At 46.5% G+C, this 19538-nt stretch overlaps 1 protein-coding gene across 1 annotated transcript in view; it reads left to right on the forward strand.

Annotated features, from left to right (window-relative positions):
* The first annotated feature begins 12707 nt into the window (after window positions 1–12707).
* The window catches only part of LOC310866883 (ecto-NOX disulfide-thiol exchanger 1-like), a 125533-nt gene continuing 118702 nt past the window's right edge, over window positions 12708–19538 (forward strand). The window contains exon 1 of the mRNA XM_083776679.1: window positions 12708–12942. The gene's annotated coding sequence lies outside the window, so the exon portion shown is untranslated. The remainder of the gene's footprint in view (window positions 12943–19538) is intronic.

Consider the following 19538-nt stretch of genomic DNA (forward strand, 5'->3'; position numbering starts at 1 on the left):
TTACAGAGAAGCTCTTCCTTCAAAATGTCTTTGGAAGGTCTTCTGTCCTCTATGAGTTATCTGAGTCTTTAGAGACCCACTACCGCTGAAACTTGCCTCACACTGGTCACATTCTCTCCTGTATGAATTCTCTGGTGACGTTTGACATGACCGCTGGTGCTGAAACGTTTTCCACACTGGTCACAGGCGTAGGGCTTCTCTCCTGTATGAATTATCTGGTGACTTTTGAGATGACTGCTCCTGCTGAACCTACTTCCACACTGGTCACAGGCGTAGGGCTTCTCTCTCCTGTATGAATTCTCTGGTGACATTTGACATGACCGCTGGTGCTGAAACGTTTTCCACACTGGTCACAGGCGTAGGGCTTCTCTCCTGTATGAATTCTCTGGTGACATTTGACATGACCGCTGGTGCTGAAACGTTTTCCACACTGATCACAGGCGTAGGGCTTCTCTCCTGTATGAATTATCTGGTGACGTTTGAGACTACCGCTCTTGCTGAACCGTTTCCCACACTGGCCACAGGCATAGGGCTTCTCTCCTGTATGAATTCTCTGGTGATTTTTTAGATTACTGCTCCTGTTGAACCTACTCCCACACTGGTGACAGGCGTAGGGCTTCTCTCCTGTATGAATTTTCTGGTGACTTTTGAATTCACTGCCCGTGCTGAATCTGGAACCACACTGGTCACAGTAGTAGGGCTTCTCTCCTGTATGAATTCTTCTCTGGTGAAGTTTGACATGAATGCTCTGGCTGAACTGTTTCCCACACTGGCCACAGGCGTAGGGCTTCTCTCCTGTATGAATTATCTGGTGACTTTTGAGATGACTGCTCGTGCTGAACCTACTCCCACACTGGTCACAGGCGTAGGGCTTCTCTCCTGTATGAATTATCTGGTGACGTTTGAGATGACTGCTCTGACTGAACCTACTCCCACACTGGTCACAGGCGTAGGGCTTCTCTCCTGTATGAATTCTCTGGTGACATTTGAGATCACTGCTATGACTGAACCTACTCCCACACTGGTTACAGGCGTAGGGCTTCTGTCCTATATGAATTATCTGGTGACGTTTGAGATGACTGCCCGTGCTGAATCTGGAACCACACTGGTCACAGTAGTAGGGCTTCTCTCCTGTATGAATTCTCTGGCGATGTTTGAGTCGACTGTTTCTGCTGTTGATAGGTTTCGTCATTGGTAGTTGGGCAGGAAAAACATCTTGGATGGAGAGAGAGAGAGAGAGAGAGAGAGAGAGAGAGAGAGAGAGAGAGAGAGAGAGAGAGAGAGAGAGAGAGAGAGGGAGAGAGAGGGAGAGAGAGGGAGAGAGAGAGAGAGAAATCATAACATGAAATAACATGCAAGCTCTGTTGTATTACCAACTGATATAATAATAATAACTGGCACAGATTGGCATTGGAACATGTAGGCTTATTCCTGCCTGGCCAGATGACATCCAGCTGTGATTACAATGCATTAAATTAGGCTCTTATTAATTTGGACCAGTATCGATGCGACTCAAACATAGTGGATAATAAATAACCTATCTGGAGAGACTATGGCAATACAGGTCATAAATAAGGTTACCCAAAGAGTGAAATTCCTCGCTAGAACATCCTCATTCTGAAATAGAAATGCACTGGAAATAATAACAGGGGCTCTGGTCCAATTTCAATTTGATCATGGAAGCTGTATGTGCAGCTTTGAAACATATAAGCTCCAAAACTCACAGAACAAATTAGTTAGGGTTATCCTAGTCTGAGCTAACGTGTTAGGTTTCTGGTCTAGAGGGGTGGGTCGCGGCTGAGATTTGCGCACGCCCTGATTGGATCTAGCCGATCTGTCCGTCAGCCATCTCCCCCCACCCTCCCCCCCCTCCCTAGTGCAGTGATATGTCGCAACATTTGGAGCGACGTCCACCCTTAAGGGTTGACTCCCACTTCTAGCACCGGTTAGGGTTATCCTAGCCTGACCTAAGCAGAGACATTTCTGGTCTAGAGGGGCGGGTCGCGCCTCAGAAATGCGCGCACCCTGATTGGATCTCATCGATCTGTCCGTCACCCCCGGCCCCTCCTCTCCCCCCTAGTGCAGCGCTACGTCACATCATTTAGAGCGACGCCCACCCGGAAGGGTTGACTCCCACTTTTAGACTGGTTCAGCCCACGGCTTTTTCCAGGCTTTCATCTTTCGCGCAGACGAAATGAAAGCCTGGGTATCGAGGCTAGGGTTATCCTAAAACTCCATCCCCAGAACACAACTTCTCCCTGCTCATTTTGATAGCCTCAAATGGCTCAGGGTAGACGACAGAGCTTAATTAATAAAACTGTGTGTGGTCCACAGGATACAAAGCAAGGACACCCCGACATACCTTTAGAAGTACTTTAAGAGCATTAGGACACCCTGACATACCTTTTCTAAGGTTAGTGGTGATAATAAAGTAGACCTTTAAGAGCATTAGACATTACTGTTTAAGTGCCAGGGACGTAATCCCGTAACTATCTTTGCAATGAGTGCCAAAGACGACAAGACGTAATTTCATTTTAAAAACGCCCTCTCTTTTTTTATAATGGGAGAATTGGCACTCAGAGCCTAAACTGGTGACCACCAGGTGGCGCTGAAGGAGTTTTAAAAGAGTGTGCACGATGGCTGTGCCTATCAAGGTCACAAGGTCACAAGCAGGCAGATATTCATGTATAGTGTCTGAATGACCGATGGGGTGACAAGGCGTAGCTTAGCTACGGCACATCGTACCATTATTGCATCATATAGCAGTATATATTAACCTATAAGTGCAGAGGAGAGTCTCTCTCTCTCTGTTGTTTGCGCTAGCCAGAGAACTCAACTAGAGACTTTCTGTTAATCATTTTCTCTGCAAACATATCTTTTCATTATTGAGGCCTCGATCTGTACTCTGTACTCTGTATCGCTATTCTTCTGCCGTTAAACAACTGTTATCTCTTTTGACACACACACACACACACACACACACACACACACACACACACACACACACACACACACACACACACACACACACACACACACACACACACACACACACACACACACACACACACACACACACACAGAGAGAGTTGCTCTGACCATAAGTTCAATGCTCTTTCCTGAGTTTTGCCTGTGATGAGGCTACAGGAAGGCATGCACACACGCACGCGCACACACACACAGCTGATTTGGTGCTGGAAGGAAGCGAAGGAAGTGACATGAAAACATGCACATACCTATTTTGTGTAACTTTATCACAGGCAGCTTCAGCATGGCTGCCTGGTAGATCTCTGGCTGTCGCTCCTCTGACGCAGCACCAGAAACGCTGTCGGACGACATCTCTCTGGTAAAAACGCCAAACAGTAAATCTCCTCCTTCGGTCCACTCTGATGGTCCACATTCGAGGTCCGCTTTTACCGTCTGGGATCATGTGACTTTACTCGCTGACATGTGGTGGTCTCTCTTGACTCAGCCCTCTGCTCCGCTTCCTGGCTAAACTCCCCCAGATCAGCACTGGACAAAACAGTGCATGTTTCTCCACTCCCACTGTGTGTGTGTGTGTGTGTGTGTGTGTGTGTGTGTGTGTGTGTGTGTGTGTGTGTGTGTGTGTGTGTGTGTGTGTGTGCGTGTGCGTGTGCGCGTGTGCGCGTGTTTGTTCAGAGTAGATGAGTAATTTCTATGGAATGCCCAATGCACTCCTCTCTCTCTCAATTAAATTCAAAGGAGCTTTTTTGAGAAAACATATACCATGTATACCATACACGTTTATTTATATAGGACATTTAAATAACAACAACGTTGTAGGCTACCAAAGTGTTTTACAGTAAAACATTAAAAAACAACTTCATTAACAAAACAACAAACCACATGAACAGTGTCACAGTAAACATCAGAAAACATCTCATACTGTGCTTGGAAATGCCGGAGAATTACGTCTTGACTCTTGAGGCGTGATTTAAACACCTGGAGGGTGGGGGCTTGTCTTATGTGCAGAGGTAATTTAAACACCTGGAGGGTGGGGGCTTGTCTTATGTTCAGAGGTCTTATGTGCAGTGGAACAACACCACAGCAGATAACATGGCCTAAAATCATCACTGTGTTTTGTCACGTCCAGAGTCTCAACACCCACCACACGGTCCATCCCTTGTCGTGGGGTGGTGGCTTGAGTGCCTCTGTGACCCAGAGGGCTGTGCCAGCGGGTGCGCATCACTATACGCGCTGTCCGTTGTCGTGGTAGCAATGATGATGTATGACGATAAGAGCACCCCTGTGTTAGGCTGCACAACAGTGACCACATTTCCGTGCTCAGACACAGCCAGCCAGCCAGCCAGTCACCCAGGCACACACAGTCGCTTAATTAGCATGTGACTATTCAGAACAATATTACACTGCTGTTATAGTGAGGTAGGGTAGGGTATACTGTAGCAACTAACTCATAATGTTCATTCACATAATGTTCAATTACATTATGAGCTGATTGTTACAGTATGAGTTGTAACTTGCTACATATATCACTTCACCAATATACCACCACAGTGGTGTCTCACCATGCTGTTATAGTGAGGTAAAATATACCACTTCACTAATATACCACCACAGTGTCGTCTCACCATGCTGTTATAGTGAGGTAAGGTATACCACTTCACTAATACCACCACAGTGTCATCTCACCATGCTGTTATAGTGAGGTAAGGTATACCACTTCACTAATACCACCACAGTGTCGTCTCACCATGCTGTTATAGTGAGGTAAGGTATACCACTTCACTAATATACCACCACAGTGTCGTCTCACCATGCTGTTATAGTGAGGTATGGTATAGCACTTCACCAATACCACCACAGTGTGGTCTCACCATGCTGTTATAGTGAGGTAAGGTATACCACTTCACCAATACCGCCACAGTGTCGCGTCTCACTCCGCCTCTCAGCCATTATAAAATACCCGGTAACCTGAGACCTCTTGTGGCTTTTTGCTTTAGTACAAATGGAAATGTTATACTGTTTGTACAACACACGCTCCAAATGGACCCTTATGGGTCTGTAGCTCTGAGAGTGTACACATGCAACCATTTGATTACATTTGTACACCAGTGGTGTTTTTGTCGACTAAAACTTAGACGAAAAATGTTCGTCGACTACCTTTTTTCACTGAGGAAAACTAAATGGAAACTAAATGAAAACTAAGCTATGATGACTAAGACTAAATGCATTGATAGTAGATTTGGCTATTTTCAGCAAGTGTAAAATCAGTCATTACGACGGCATCAAGGCCCACCAAAATACATTTTAGTCGACTAAATCAACTGTAGATTTAGTCAACTAAAATCGCATCGACATTTAGTTGACTAAAACTAGACTAACACTAAAACATTCCAGGTGACTAAAATGTGACTAAAACTAAATGAAAACTATTCAAGAGACTGACTGAAACTAAAATCTAAATTTGCTGCCAAAAACAACATACTGTTGTACACACTCTGACAGTATGGGGATGATCGTCACGTCATTTCCAGGGACGTCTTTGGACCAGTTGAAATCATATAGTTTGGGGCGCCCGCTGGCCTAGCGGTCCAGGCGCATGCTCTGGCCTGACAGCGCATCGCGTGTTCGAGTCCCGTTCATGACGACCTTTTGGCTGCGTGTCTCTCCCCTTCTCTCTCTCTCCCTCTTTCCTGTCCATCTTCACTTGTGACTATCAATAAAGGCAGAAAAGCAAAAAACTTTAAAAACTATATAATAATAGCTAATTCTGGACCAGATCTGAGTAGTTATGATATGGCTTAATCCATTCTGAACGGGAATCCATTTTGGTGTTGGCATCATGTTATGCTTTAGCTATTGAAAAATAGCAGATCTACAAGCTCATGATCTCAGGTCAGAATAGGTTAAGAACTTGATCTGGCCTCGATGGGACTCTCTCTGATTCATCCAGGGACGTCTATCTTAGTGGGCAGAATTTATTTTGGTTGAAATCAGGTGATGTTCTGTTCTGGGTCAGATCTGACTAGTGTTGGTCAGTGTTGGGTTTTCAGCCGTAGTCTGAAAAAAACCCACTTTTTCAGACTCCATCATGGCCGTAGCACTTGCCCTATAGCCCGTTAGATAGCACATGTAGACTTAGATGGCATTTTATACAGACTTATAGCATGTTATGTAGACAGCAGAATTGCATTGTATGCAGTCATAGCACTTACTTCATAGTAGCCTACATATGTAGTACAGTTTATATGTATAGTTTATATGTATAGTTTCATTATATAGATATTATCATATTCCACAGTTACGTTCTTAGCTTACGCATGTTTCATGATAACTACTTTTTATGTATGTGATGTATTGCCATGCTTTTTGTTCTTGCTTAATGTAAGTCGCTCTGGATTAAGAGCGTCTGATAAATGCCTAAATTGTAAAATTGTAAATTGTTTGACTTGATCTGGCCCCGATAGAGACGTCACTAATATGATGATTTAGCTATTGAAAAATAGCAGATCTACAAGCTCATATCGGCGCGATACGAGCTTGTAGGTCTGCTATTTTTTGAAAAATCGAAGAAGACTGACATTTTTAGAATCTGATCTCAGGTCAGAATGGGTTAATCAGACCAGTGTGTGTCCAGTGGAAAACTCGTATGAATCTGATCTCAGGTCAGAATGGGTTATAGTCCAAGGCACTTCTTCCTTTGTATTATTTGTATTATCGATGATGCAAATTATATTTGGAGGAACATTCTTTCCGATTTTACAATAGCTACATCAATATTTAAATACTTTTGCTCGACACGTATTAACTGCAAGTGACTCATTTGCTATAATTAGCTCTTCTGGTTAATTAACATATTTATTTTTGGCTGTTATTTATATTTATCCCATTTTGGACTGAGGTCGATTTAAATAAAAAGCCTTCAAAATCAGTTTCCGGTAAAACCCTTAATGTTTCTATGTCAGTGGTGTAATGGTGTTCAACCTTTTTTTACGTCAAGGACCCCCAAAATTCTCTGTATTTTGGCTGCGGACCCCCAGCAGATATACAGCTTGTAGATCTGCTATTTTTCAATAGCTAAAGCATAACATAATGCTTAAAACACCAAAAGGGGTTCCCGTCCTGTGAGTGTGCTTCCCTAATTTGCCAGCAGGTGGCTCCAAGCAACCTGTTAATATTTGACTTACACTGTATGGAGCTGTTCTACTTGACAACTGTATGTCCAACGTCCAATACTTTTACTTCTACTCCACTACATCTGATCTCAAGAGGCAAATATTGTACTTTTACTCCACTACAATTATTTGAAAACTTTAGTTACTTGTTACTTTGTAGATTGAGATTATTATTAGTACAAAACATACATTGACCACTTCAGATTTCGGCCATTTGAAAAATAGCAGATCTACAAGCTACAGTTATGTTGTACTTGCCCCGAAGGTCATGCCCACTTTTCCGGAAAAGTAAGTTGTGATTGGTCAAATTTGAATTACCTTTCATTTTAACACCTTTATTTTTTTACTTTACTTGCAAATTGTGGAGCTTATATAGGCCTACAATATTATTATTGAGTTCCAGGGGGTCCCCAGCTAAATGATAGTTTGGAACCAAATGGGCCTTGTGGGTCTGTAACTTTAACGGGTCCATTTGGTTCCATTTGTACACTCTCAGAGTTAAATTAAATTAATTAATTAATTGGGGTCTCCAAGATAGAGATGCCGTTAAATGGGGGTCCGTAGACTAATGCATGTCACACTGGGGGTTCCTTGAAATTAAACGGGTTGAGAATCACTACTAGAGCAGTAAAAATCTTCTCTTATACGGGGGTCCCTGGCACATCGTTTCAAATGGGGGGTCCGCGGGCGAATGAGTGTCATTTTGGGGGTCCTTGACATGAAAACGTTACCACTGCCATAGCCATAGCTATATATATTTCAGGGATCCCTCGCCTCCCCTATACACACTCCCGACCCATGCATCCCACGCTATAGTATAGGCTGTGTCAAGAGCAGTGAGCATGTTGTGTTGGTCTCTCCATTCCAACGCGTCCCTCCGTGGAGGTGTGAAGTGTTATTCCAGCGCTCTGACAGTCCTGTGGGAGAAGAGCTCGGTCGCAGAGCCATCTCTGTTGTCAAGGTTGCACCGCATGTTGCATAATGTAACACAGGGACGTGCAGAGAGAGACTGGTGGAGAGGTGGGGGGGCTGAAATCCCCTATAAGAGGGCACTTTTGGACAAAAACAATAGCGAAAATGGCAGATCTACAAGCTCACATCTTGTAGATGAGCTATTTTTGGGGAGCAACCCAGCACTCCAGTATCTACTAGAGAAGCGGTGTACGACATGGATTTCAAGTTCAGAAGAATCCTGCTTTCCTGTATCATGGCATGGAAAGGACTGGCATTTTGTATTTTCTTTCACCGTATACTAAATACTGCATTCGTGGTCTGAAGAGGGCAGTTGTTTTACAGACGGGTGTAAGGGCAGTCCCTGTAGACAGGTTGTGTATAGCCTACAAGGCCGGTTCTAGGGCCCTGTAAGGCCCTCCAAACGCACGCTTGGGCGCGTGATTTCGTTCAGAAACCAAACATTGGCGGTATTGTCTGACAGCGTGTCCATAAACAGCTTAGTACAGTAAGGGCAGTAAGGGCAGTAAGCTTGTAGATCGGCTATTTTCAGCAAGTGAAAAAACTGTCATTACGATGGCATCAAGGCCCGCCAAAATAAAATTTGTTTGACTAAATTATCTGTAGATTTAGTCGACTAAAATCTTATGATATTTAGTCGACTAAAACTAGACTAACACTTAAAACATTCCAGGTGACTAACATGTGACTAAAACTAAAAGAAAACTATTCAAGAGACTAAGACTAAAACTAAAATAAAAATGTGCTGCCAAAAACAACACTGCTCTGTAGCAGAACAGATAATATGTGTTTGGTGTCAGATTATACCTCCGGTGCAGCCATCCATCCATCTGCAGCACCATCTGACGTTTGGAGACGGCGTGTCGTGTGGCGCAGGAATCGAAGCCCCATGTGGCGAGATGAACGGAGCCGTTTGTTTGTGAGGATCTGACGAGCAAAAAAACAACAAAACAACAACGGCGTGATTTGTTGAGCTGTGATGTTACTGTATACACCCTCCAATGCAAAGGGTAGAGTAGACTATAGTGACATTTAAAAGTAAACATTCTGCAAGTGCTGACATTCAAGAAAGAAAGAAATCACAACAAACTCAAATGTACCAAATAATTAATCTCATAAAGTAAACCTATATCTATATGTGACTCCGTTGCGGTCTAAAACTATACTTTATCTGCAATATTTGTTTCTTTATTTTCCACCAGTAATTATCCCCCGTCAGTGACACCATACCTGACTGTTGTAAACTCTAAGTACTGTCTGAGATGTCTCTCGTAGCCTAGCCATAAAGTATGCTACAGTTCAGGCAGTACACAATACATATCAATTAAGTACACAGCCATGGGCGATCAGATTATAACACTGACGAAGACCCACAGTGGTCGAAACGTTGTTACAAATAAATAATTTTCCTGGGAGCTACAATTCAGTGTGCGGACATCCCTTCCTTTTTCACCAGACTATATATCCACCTCGGAGGTGGTCCACCCAGCGCCTGGTCAGGGGACCGCCAATGGTCTCATAACATATACGGGTCTGTAACTCTTGAGAGTGTACAGTACAGTGTGGAACTCACTGGTTTTTGATTGATTGATTGAGTGTCTTTATTAACGGTGTGCATGGATGGACAGTATACAGTATACAGTACTGTATGGGCCCGTGAGCAGGGACGTGCACACCATAGACATCAAAGGGGGCTTCATCCCCTGCCCTTGCCCAATGCAACATTTACTATAGTGAAAGAAATGCAAATGCCCTCCTCTCCTTTCCATGCCATACCGGAAGAGAGATGAAGCAGGGACCCCTTAGCTGAGAGAGAGATGAAGCAGGGACCCCTTAGCTGAGAGAGAGATGAAGCAGGGACCCCTTAGCTGAGAGAGAGATGAAGCAGGGACCCCTTAGCTGAGAGAGATGAAGCAGGGACCCCTTAGCTGAGAGAGATGAAGCAGGGACCCCTTAGCTGAGAGAGATGAAGCAGGGACCCCTTAGCTGAGAGAGATGAAGCAGGGACCCCTTAGCTGAGAGATGAAGCAGGGACCCCTAGAGAGAGAGATGAAGCAGGGACCCCCTTAGCTGAGAGAGAGATGAAGCAGGGACCCCTTAGCTGAGAGAGAGATGAAGCAGGGACCCCTTAGCTGAGAGAGATGAAGCAGGGACCCCTTAGCTGAGAGAGATGAAGCAGGGACCCCTAGAGAGAGAGATGAAGCAGGGACCCCCTTAGCTGAGAGACAGATGAAGCAGGGACCCCTTAGCTGAGAGAGAGATGAAGCAGGGACCCCTTAGCTGAGAGAGATGAAGCAGGGACCCCTAGAGAGAGATGAAGCAGGGACCCCTTGCTGAGAGAGAGATGAAGCAGGGACCCCTTAGCTGAGAGAGAGAGATGAAGCAGGGACCCCTTAGCTGAGAGAGAGATGAAGCAGGGACCCCTTAGCTGAGAGAGAGATGAAGCAGGGACCCCTTAGCTGAGAGAGAGATGAAGCAGGGACCCCTTAGCTGAGAGAGATAGATGAAACAGGGACCCCTTAGCTGAGAGAGAGATGAAGCAGGGACCCCTTAGAGAGAGAGAGATGAAGCAGGGACCCCTTAGCTGAGAGAGAGATGAAGCAGGGACCCCTTAGCTGAGAGAGAGATGAAGCAGGGACCCCTTAGCTGAGAGAGAGATGAAGCAGGGACCCCTTAGCTGAGAGAGAGAGATGAAGCAGGGACCCCTTAGCTGAGAGAGAGATGAAGCAGGGACCCCTTAGCTGAGAGAGAGATGAAGCAGGGACCCCTTAGCTGAGAGAGATAGAGATGAAGCAGGGACCCCTTAGCTGAGAGAGAGATGAAGCAGGGACCCCCTAGCTGAGAGAGAGAGATGAAGCAGGGACCCCTTAGCTGAGAGAGAGATGAAGCAGGGACCCCTTAGCTGAGAGAGAGATGAAGCAGGGACCCCTTAGCTGACAGAGAGATGAAGCAGGGACCCCTTAGCTGAGAGACAGATGAAGCAGGGACCCCTTAGCTGAGAGACAGATGAAGCAGGGACCCCTTAGCTGAGAGACAGATGAAGCAGGGACCCCTTAGCTGACAGAGAGATGAAGCAGGGACCCTTAGCTGAGAGAGAGATGAAGCAGGGACCCTTAGCTGAGAGAGAGATGAAGCAGGGACCCTTAGCTGAGAGACAGATGAAGCAGGGACCCCTTAGCTGAGAGAGAGAGATGAAGCAGGGACCCCTTAGCTGAGAGAGAAATGGAGCAGGGACCCCCTTTAGAGAGAGAGATGAAGCAGGGACCCCTTAGCTGAGAGAGATATGAAGCAGGGACCCCTTAGCTGAGAGAGAGAGATGAAGCAGGGACCCCTTAGCTGAGAGAGAGAGATGAAGCAGGGACCCCTTAGAGAGAGAGATGAAGCAGGGACCCCCTTAGAGAGAGAGATGAAGCAGGGACCCCCTTTAGAGAGAGAGATGAAGCAGGGACCCCTTAGCTGAGAGAGAGATGAAGCAGGGACCCCTTAGCTGAGAGAGATGAAGCAGGGACCCCCTTAGAGAGAGAGATGAAGCAGGGACCCCTTAGCTGAGAGAGAGATGAAGCAGGGACCCCTTAGCTGAGAGAGAGATGGAGCAGGGACCCCTTAGCTGAGAGAGAGATGAAGCAGGGACCCCTTAGCTGAGAGAGAGATGGAGCAGGGACCCCCAGGGACCCTCCTCTCCTTTCCATGGCATACCGGAAGGCAGCTAGCATTCAGGAGAATTGCTTTTTTTCCCAGTCTCCTGAACTAATTTGTTTCTAATCCATGTCGTACTCACCACATCTCTAGTAGATAAAGAGTGCATGGGTTGCGCCCCGAAAATAGCTGATCTACAAGCTCTCAACGTGTTGTGAGCTTGTAGATCTGCTATTTTCGCTATTTTGGGCCAAGAGTGCCCTCTCATGAGATTTCAGCCCCTGGCCTCTCTAACACTCGCTGCACTCTGCCCGTGAGGGTCCATTTGGTTCCATTTGTACACTCTGTGGTTAAATTAACGCTGATTTGATATAAACAAGCAAATAAACAAAGCAAAACATGTCCCGCCCACTGTGACGTAAACAGTGCGTCACACCCAGGTGTTGCTAATGCTACAAATTAAAGAACAGTCAGGTTGCTCTCTCTCTCTCCCTCTCTCTCGCGTTAATCAGTGTAATCAGTTGCAGCTTTGAAGGCTATTGCAAGCTGTTGCAAGGCTACACGTTATACACACACCACACGCACACACACACACACACACACACACACACACACACACACACACACACACACACACACACACACACACACACACACACACACACACACACACACACACACACACACACACACACACTGTGATGACACACACTCCTCACTTCACAGAGAAGTAGGTTTCCTTCTTCGCCTGACATCTCTCTCCCATGTCATTCCTTTCACACACACACACGGTGCACCGCCTGCTGTGGCGTGTGTGTGTGCGAGAGAGAGAGTCGCGCTCCCACGACCACCACTGTGCACGCACGTCGAGAGAGAGAGAGAGAGAGAGAGAGAGAGAGAGAGAGAGGAGGCTGTCAGTGTCATAAAGCAACCGGAGGAGACGCGCGCACGCACCGACGCACGGCTCTATCCATTGCTCTCTCAGAGAGAGAGAGAGAGAGAGAGAGAGAAAGAGAGAGAGAGAGAGATGGTGTAGTGAACGTCTCTCTACCCAGGCGTCATTCTCCGTGCTTCGCCACAGTTCTCACACTATAAACGGATGTTACCGGTGCCAGAGAGAGTCGCGATATCTTCAATCATTGGGGACGGTTTGGACTTCCTAGATTTGAACCGACGGGTAAGAAAATTAACTCATCTTCTATATTTATTTTTTATTTAAAGCAGTTATTGTTTCTTTCCCTCCTCGCTGTCTCTCTTCTCTCCTCATTTATCTGTCTTATAAATAAAGGTTGGATCGTTTCGTTTGTGCTGCTGCTGTTGGGATTTATATCCGCTGCCTGCACCGCACAGTGTGTGTGTGTGTGTGTGTGTGTGTGTGTGTGTGTGTGTGGGTGTGTGTGTGTGTGTGTGTGTGTGTGTGTGTGTGTGTGTGTGTGTGTGTCACATCTCTTCTCATCATCGCTGTGTGCAGGAATTATAACGGTTGTCTCCTCCAGAACCTCCTGACTGACTGGCTGACTGCTATAGCCTACGGTTTATTTGTGTAGAATTGTGCATTTTTTTGCAAACTGGATGCATTATAATGATTATAGCCTAGGCTTCTTTAACAGTAACAATAGTGGTGTAGGCTATATTGTATTGGTCTAATGTTATTGTGGTCCAAATCGATCATTATTCTTGTCCGCTCGCCTCACACCAATCCTTCGCATTAAGTTCATCTGGAATTGCCGTGGTGGATGTGATGTTTCTGTCGGAATTAATTTGTTAACCTTTTGCACACTTTTGGCATATTTAGATTAGAATACAAAGGCAAAGGCAGACTAGCAGACTAGTATTCCATCTATCTATTGTTTGAGCAGTTATGTCAGATGAAGCGATTGTTCTGGAAACCGGTTATACAGTCCCTTCTCATGTCAAGGTCCATTATATATTCTGCATTTCAACCAGAGAACCCCTTAGCGAGAGAGATGAAGCAGGGACCCCTTTAGAGAGAGATGAAGCAGGGACCCCTTTAGAGAGAGATGAAGCAGGGACCCCTTTAGAGAGAGATGAAGCAGGGACCCCCTTAGAGAGAGAGATAAAGCAGCGACGCCTTAGCTGAGAGAGAGATGAAGCAGGGACCCCTTTAGAGAGAGAGATGAAGCAGGAACCCCTTAGCTGAGAGAGAGATGAAGCAGGGACCCCTTTAGAGAGAGAGATGAAGCAGGGACCCCTTAGCTGAGAGAGAGATGAAGCAGGGACCCCCTTAGAGAGAGAGATGAAGCAGGGACCCCTTTAGAGAGAGATGAAGCAGGGACCCCTTAGCTGAGAGACAGATGAAGCAGGGACCCCTTAGCTGAGAGAGAGATGAAGCAGGGACCCCTTAGCTGAGAGACAGATGAAGCAGGGACCCCTTTAGAGAGAGAGATGAAGCAGGGACCCCTTAGCTGAGAGAGAGAGAGATGAAGCAGGGACCCCCTTAGAGAGAGAGATGAAGCAGGGACCCCTTAGCTGAGAGAGAGATGAAGCAGGGACCCCTTAGCTGAGAGAGAGATGAAGCAGGGACCCCTTAGCTGAGAGAGATGAAGCAGGGACCCCTTAGCTGAGAGAGAGATGAAGCAGGGACCCCTTAGCTGAGAGAGAGATGAAGCAGGGACCCCTTAGCTGAGAGAGAGATGAAGCAGGGACCCCTTAGCTGAGAGAGAGATGAAGCAGATACCCTAGAGAGAGAGAGATGAAGCAGATACCCCCTTAGAGAGAGAGAGATGAAGCAGGGACCCCTTAACTGAGAGACAGATGAAGCAGGGACCCCTTAGCTGAGAGAGAGATGAAGCAGATACCCTAGAGAGAGAGAGATGAAGCAGATACCCCCTTAGAGAGAGAGAGAGATGAAGCAGGGAACCCCTTAGCTGAGAGACAGATGAAGCAGGGACCCCTTAGCTGAGAGAGAGATGAAGCTGCAGGGACCCCTTTCGAGAGAGAGATGAAGCAGGGACCCCTTAGCTGAGAGAGCGATGAAGTAGGGACCCCTTTAGAGAGAGAGATGAAGCAGGGACCCCTTAGCTGAGAGAGCGATGAAGTAGGGACCCCTTAGCTGAGAGAGAGATGAAGCAGGGACCCCTTAGCTGAGAGAGAGAGATGAAGCAGGGACCCCTTAGCTGAGAGAGCGATGAAGCAGGGACCCCTTAACTGAGAGAGAGATGAAGCAGGGACCCCTTAGATGAGAGAGCGATGAAGCAGGGACCCCTTAGCTGAGAGAGAGAGATGAAGCAGGGACCCCTTAGCTGAGAGAGATATGAAGCAGGGACCCCCTTCGTTGAAAGAGAGAAAGATGAAGTAGGGACCCCCTTAGCTGAGAGACAGATGAAGCAGGGACCCCTTAACTGAGAGAGAGATGAAGCAGGGACCCCCTTAGCTGAGAGACAGATGAAGCAGGGACCCCTTAGCTGAGAGACAGATGAAGCAGGGACCCCTTAGCTGAGAGACAGATGAAGCAGGGACCCCTTAGCTGAGAGACAGATGAAGCAGGGACCCCTTAGCTGAGAGACAGATGAAGCAGGGACCCCTTTAGCTAGATCTCCATCCCTGATGATGTCAGGTGATGTCACGAGACCTGGGCACCATATATGGGGGCTTTCCCATTTATGGGGATTTTGAGTGACTGACTGATGGACGAAAACGTATACTGTAGGATTTCATAGTAAATGCGACCTGCGGTCACAATTCGGGTCTTATACGTTGCTTGTGATTCTTTTTTTTTTAATTTTTAATTTTTATCCCACGATTTTGTAACCCATTTTTCTTTTCACCCAGTGCCAATTATCTAATGTAATCCTGGGTGCTACACTTCCTCTGCCAACCTGGGGGGGCAGCGGACTGACCTCATGCCTCCTTCTATGCATGAGGAGTCCAAGCTGCTTCTTTTCACCTGACAGAGGGGAATTTCCCCGGCGCGTGGAAGGGACACGTTATTCCGACCAGTTCCTTTCCCCTCCATCAGGCGCCCCGGCTGGCCAGGGGGAGGTTGCTTGATGACTATTTGTATGTATGTATTTGATGTATTACCTTGTGTTGTTCTCTGGATTAACCCATTTTGGGGCGGGAACCCCTTTTGGTGTTAGAATTTACGTTACAAGCTTGTAGGTCTGCTATTTAAAAAAAATCGAAGAACGACTGACATGGAAGTGTCAAAAAGACCTTTTTTGTTCCCTTGTGATGTTATTCGCTACTGTCTCCATGCAGACGCTGTGATTGGCTACTATAGGGCGGCTGTGGCTCAGGAGGCCACAGCCAACAGCCAACCCACGGGTCCAATGACCCGTGGGTCGGCGGTTCAAATCCTGGCTCCTCCTGTCCACATGTCGAAGTGTCCTTGGGCAAGACACTGAACCCTACATTGCCTCCAGTGGTTGCCATTGGTGTGTGAAGTGAGGACGCTGGCGTCGACTGTTCGCCGCTTCACCTCCCAATGTATGAATGGATGGACCGTTGTAAAGCGAGAGAGAGAGAGAGAGAGAGAGAGAGAGAGAGAGAGAGAGAGAGAGAGAGAGAGAGAGAGAGAGAGAGAGAGAGAGAGAGAGGAGACAGAGGGGGGAGAGAGAGAGGGGGGAGTGTTCATGGCGTTTGCAGTGTGATGCTTGTTGTAACGTATCGTTTAATTAACGCGCCGTAAGGCGAACCGCTCGTCGCCCAGACGTGTCGTCTGATCAAGGCAAAACGATGACAACACACACACACACACACACACACACACGTTTGTCCAATTCAAGTGGTAAACAATTCCACCCTTATCGACTGGCCCGGCGAGGATCCCCTGAGTGGACTGAAAGTGACACGCTGTCGTCAACGCGCACACACACACACACACACACACACACACACACACACACACACGCACGGCGTGGAACCAGACGTTACCGCACACACCGTGACGCGGTGCGTTGACCGTACCGCACACACTGTGTCACATAGCCCCAATATGTTCCCTACACGCTCATTCTGTAGCCCCTCCCATCGCGGTTCAGAAACAACGCATGTTTCCACAAGGAACGCTTCTTACCCTTTTCTGCACAATGAATCCAAAAAGTGAAGAGCCACTAAAGTTTTACACTAATTCAAACTTAGGAGCGGCCAAGAAAATCCAAGTTTAAACGGTTACACGAGCGTTCCTGAATTTAAATTAGTTTAGCACGCTAGTAGCTCTTCACTTTTTGGATTCATTGTGCAGAAAAGGGTAAGAAGCGTTCCTTTTGGAGACCATGCTCCGTTTCTGAACCGCGGTGGGAGGGGCCCAGGGTGTGACCTCATCTCGGAGCTACAGAATGAGCGTGTAGGGTCTGAGGGAACAAACTGGGGCTAAAGTGACGGGGCGTTTCAGAGAGGACGTGGCAGTGTTGTTTTTGGCAGCAGATTTCTATTTTAGTTTAAGTCAGAAAGTCTTTGGAATGAAACTTGCCCTGGCCTCGACCTCCTATATAGGCGTATGCACATGTGGCTCATCTTATGTAACCTAAAATAGCATTTTATGTAGACATAGCACTCTATAGTCTATACACTTATAGTTTCCTTAGATAGATAGTTGCCTTAGAACTGTTAGGTTCCTAATTAAGCTTACGTAGGATTCATGATGACTATTTTTAAGTTTTTATGTATTAGTATTAGTTCCATGTTTCTTTGTTCTTGCACAAACAAACATGACATTACTTTTCTTTTAGTTCTATACTCTTCTCCACTAGTCCCTCCCTGACATTTAGGTCGGTCTGTCTGTCACTCTGACTCACCAATATCTTCTCTCCTCTGTCGCACGTACGCACGCACGTGCGAACACACACACACGCACATGCACGTGCGCGCGCACGCACACACACACAGCTGGTTCATGTTGTCGACCACATAAACTGTGCTGTGGGAATCTAATTAACGGAACGTATACAGCGGCACAGCTGCTGCTATGGCAGACCTGTGTGTGTGTGTGTGTGTGTGTGTGTGTGTGTGTGTGTGTGTGTGTGTGTGTGTGTGTGTGTGTGTGTGTGTGTGTGTGTGTGTGTGTGTGTGTGTGTGTGTGTGTGTGTGTGTGTGTGTGCACGCGATAATGAAAATGATGTCACAGCTAATGTTGATGAGGACAGCAGAGATGTGACCATTGTGGAAGAGTCATGTACATTTGACCACAGTCTGGAAGAGGCATTCCAGGGCTCGCTGCTCCCCTGAGGGGAAGCCGTTTCCGTCCATACCAGACCCATGAGGACTCAGTGCTCGGTGGAGTGATGGCGTATTAAGCACAGTTGAAAGATTTCACAATCTTCTGGAGGAGACGTTACATTTCCCTCTCCGCTGTCTGAAGGAAGACGGGGGTACAGGCTGAGGGGGGGTGGTGATAAATATCGTCTCCATGATACAGTGTGTTCAGAGATATCCTATATATATATATTTTAGACCATTTTTAGACAGCCATTTACACGTATATTCGACATATCTGGGTAGTTTCCAAGCAATGGATGCATATAATCATATCTGGGTATTGTATCTTTTCACACAACCATTACTGGAGAGCAGAGAGCACGTTGGCCATTAGAGAGATGCCTTCTCCTCCAGAGAGAGAGAGAGAGAGAGAGAGAGAGAAACTGCTTGGAGTGCTGGCCCTCTTTGGATGTGTGACTCGCATGTCGCTGTGCGACGAGACCAGTGGAGAGAAGATGATGTTAATGCTCTGTGCGTGTGTGCGTGTCGTGCGTGCGTGTGTGCGTGCGTGCCGTGCGTGCGTGCGTGCGTGCGTGCCGTGCGTGCGTGCGTGCGTGCGTGTGCCTTCCATTCCTGCAGCCTCATCACCAGGCCTGCCTCTGTATGCTAATGCAGTGCAGTGTCATCACAGTGTCATCACCGTCACTTCTAATAGTTCTGCTGCCGGCAGTGATTCTAAAGTAAAGTACATTCTTGCTCAAAACCTCGATTTTTCCTCCGCAAGAATTGAGATCACGATTCTCACAGGATTCTCTTTTTGGCGCTAGCCCCTCCTATATACAGCTGTCGTCCCCACACACGTCTCAATATTTGCCACTGAGAAGGAAGGGAAAATGTGCCTCATTATGTAGACGAGCGAATCGGCTAACCAAGCACATAAATTCAGTTGTTCATGAGATGATGTGATGTATAATGACAAGAGCGCCCCTCACTTCACACGGGTGTGATTTTTTTCTTCTTCCATGAAAGTATGTATTGTCTGTAGTCTGTATAGTTAGTTAGTTACTCTACGTTCAAAATGTGTCACCTGGAGCCATAACTACGGTGGCTTTAAACAGACAACATCAAAGTGCTTAAAGACTTAAACCTCTCTTAAAGTCTCTCTATTTGTAACAAAAACATAAGAGTAACTCAAATTAATTGGACAGCAAACTAGTGCTGCGCCGTTCTGGATCACATAGAGCACCGAAGTCCTGACGTAACTCATTCCCTCGATTCACGGAAGTCATTTCTCTATGGAGAACAACATGCAGGGCTCAGTTTAAAATCGTTTCATATCAGAAACTTTTCTTTCATAAAATAAACAAGCTGTCTCTGCGTTATTGTCATGGAGGTGTCTCTGTATCGTTATATTGTCAGGGAGGTGTCTCTGTATCGTTATATTGTCAGGGAGGTGTCTCTGTATCGTTATATTGTCAGGGAGGTGTCTCTGTATCATTATATTGTCAGGGAGGTGTCTCTGTATCATTATATTGTCAGGGAGGTGTCTCTGTATCATTATATTGTCAGGGAGGTATCTCTGTATCGTTATATTGTCAGGGAGGTGTCTCTGTA

The sequence above is a fragment of the Protomyctophum parallelum genome (genome assembly GCF_964188405.1).
Source record: "Protomyctophum parallelum genome assembly, chromosome: 11".
In the NCBI taxonomy this organism is placed as follows: domain Eukaryota; kingdom Metazoa; phylum Chordata; class Actinopteri; order Myctophiformes; family Myctophidae; genus Protomyctophum; species Protomyctophum parallelum.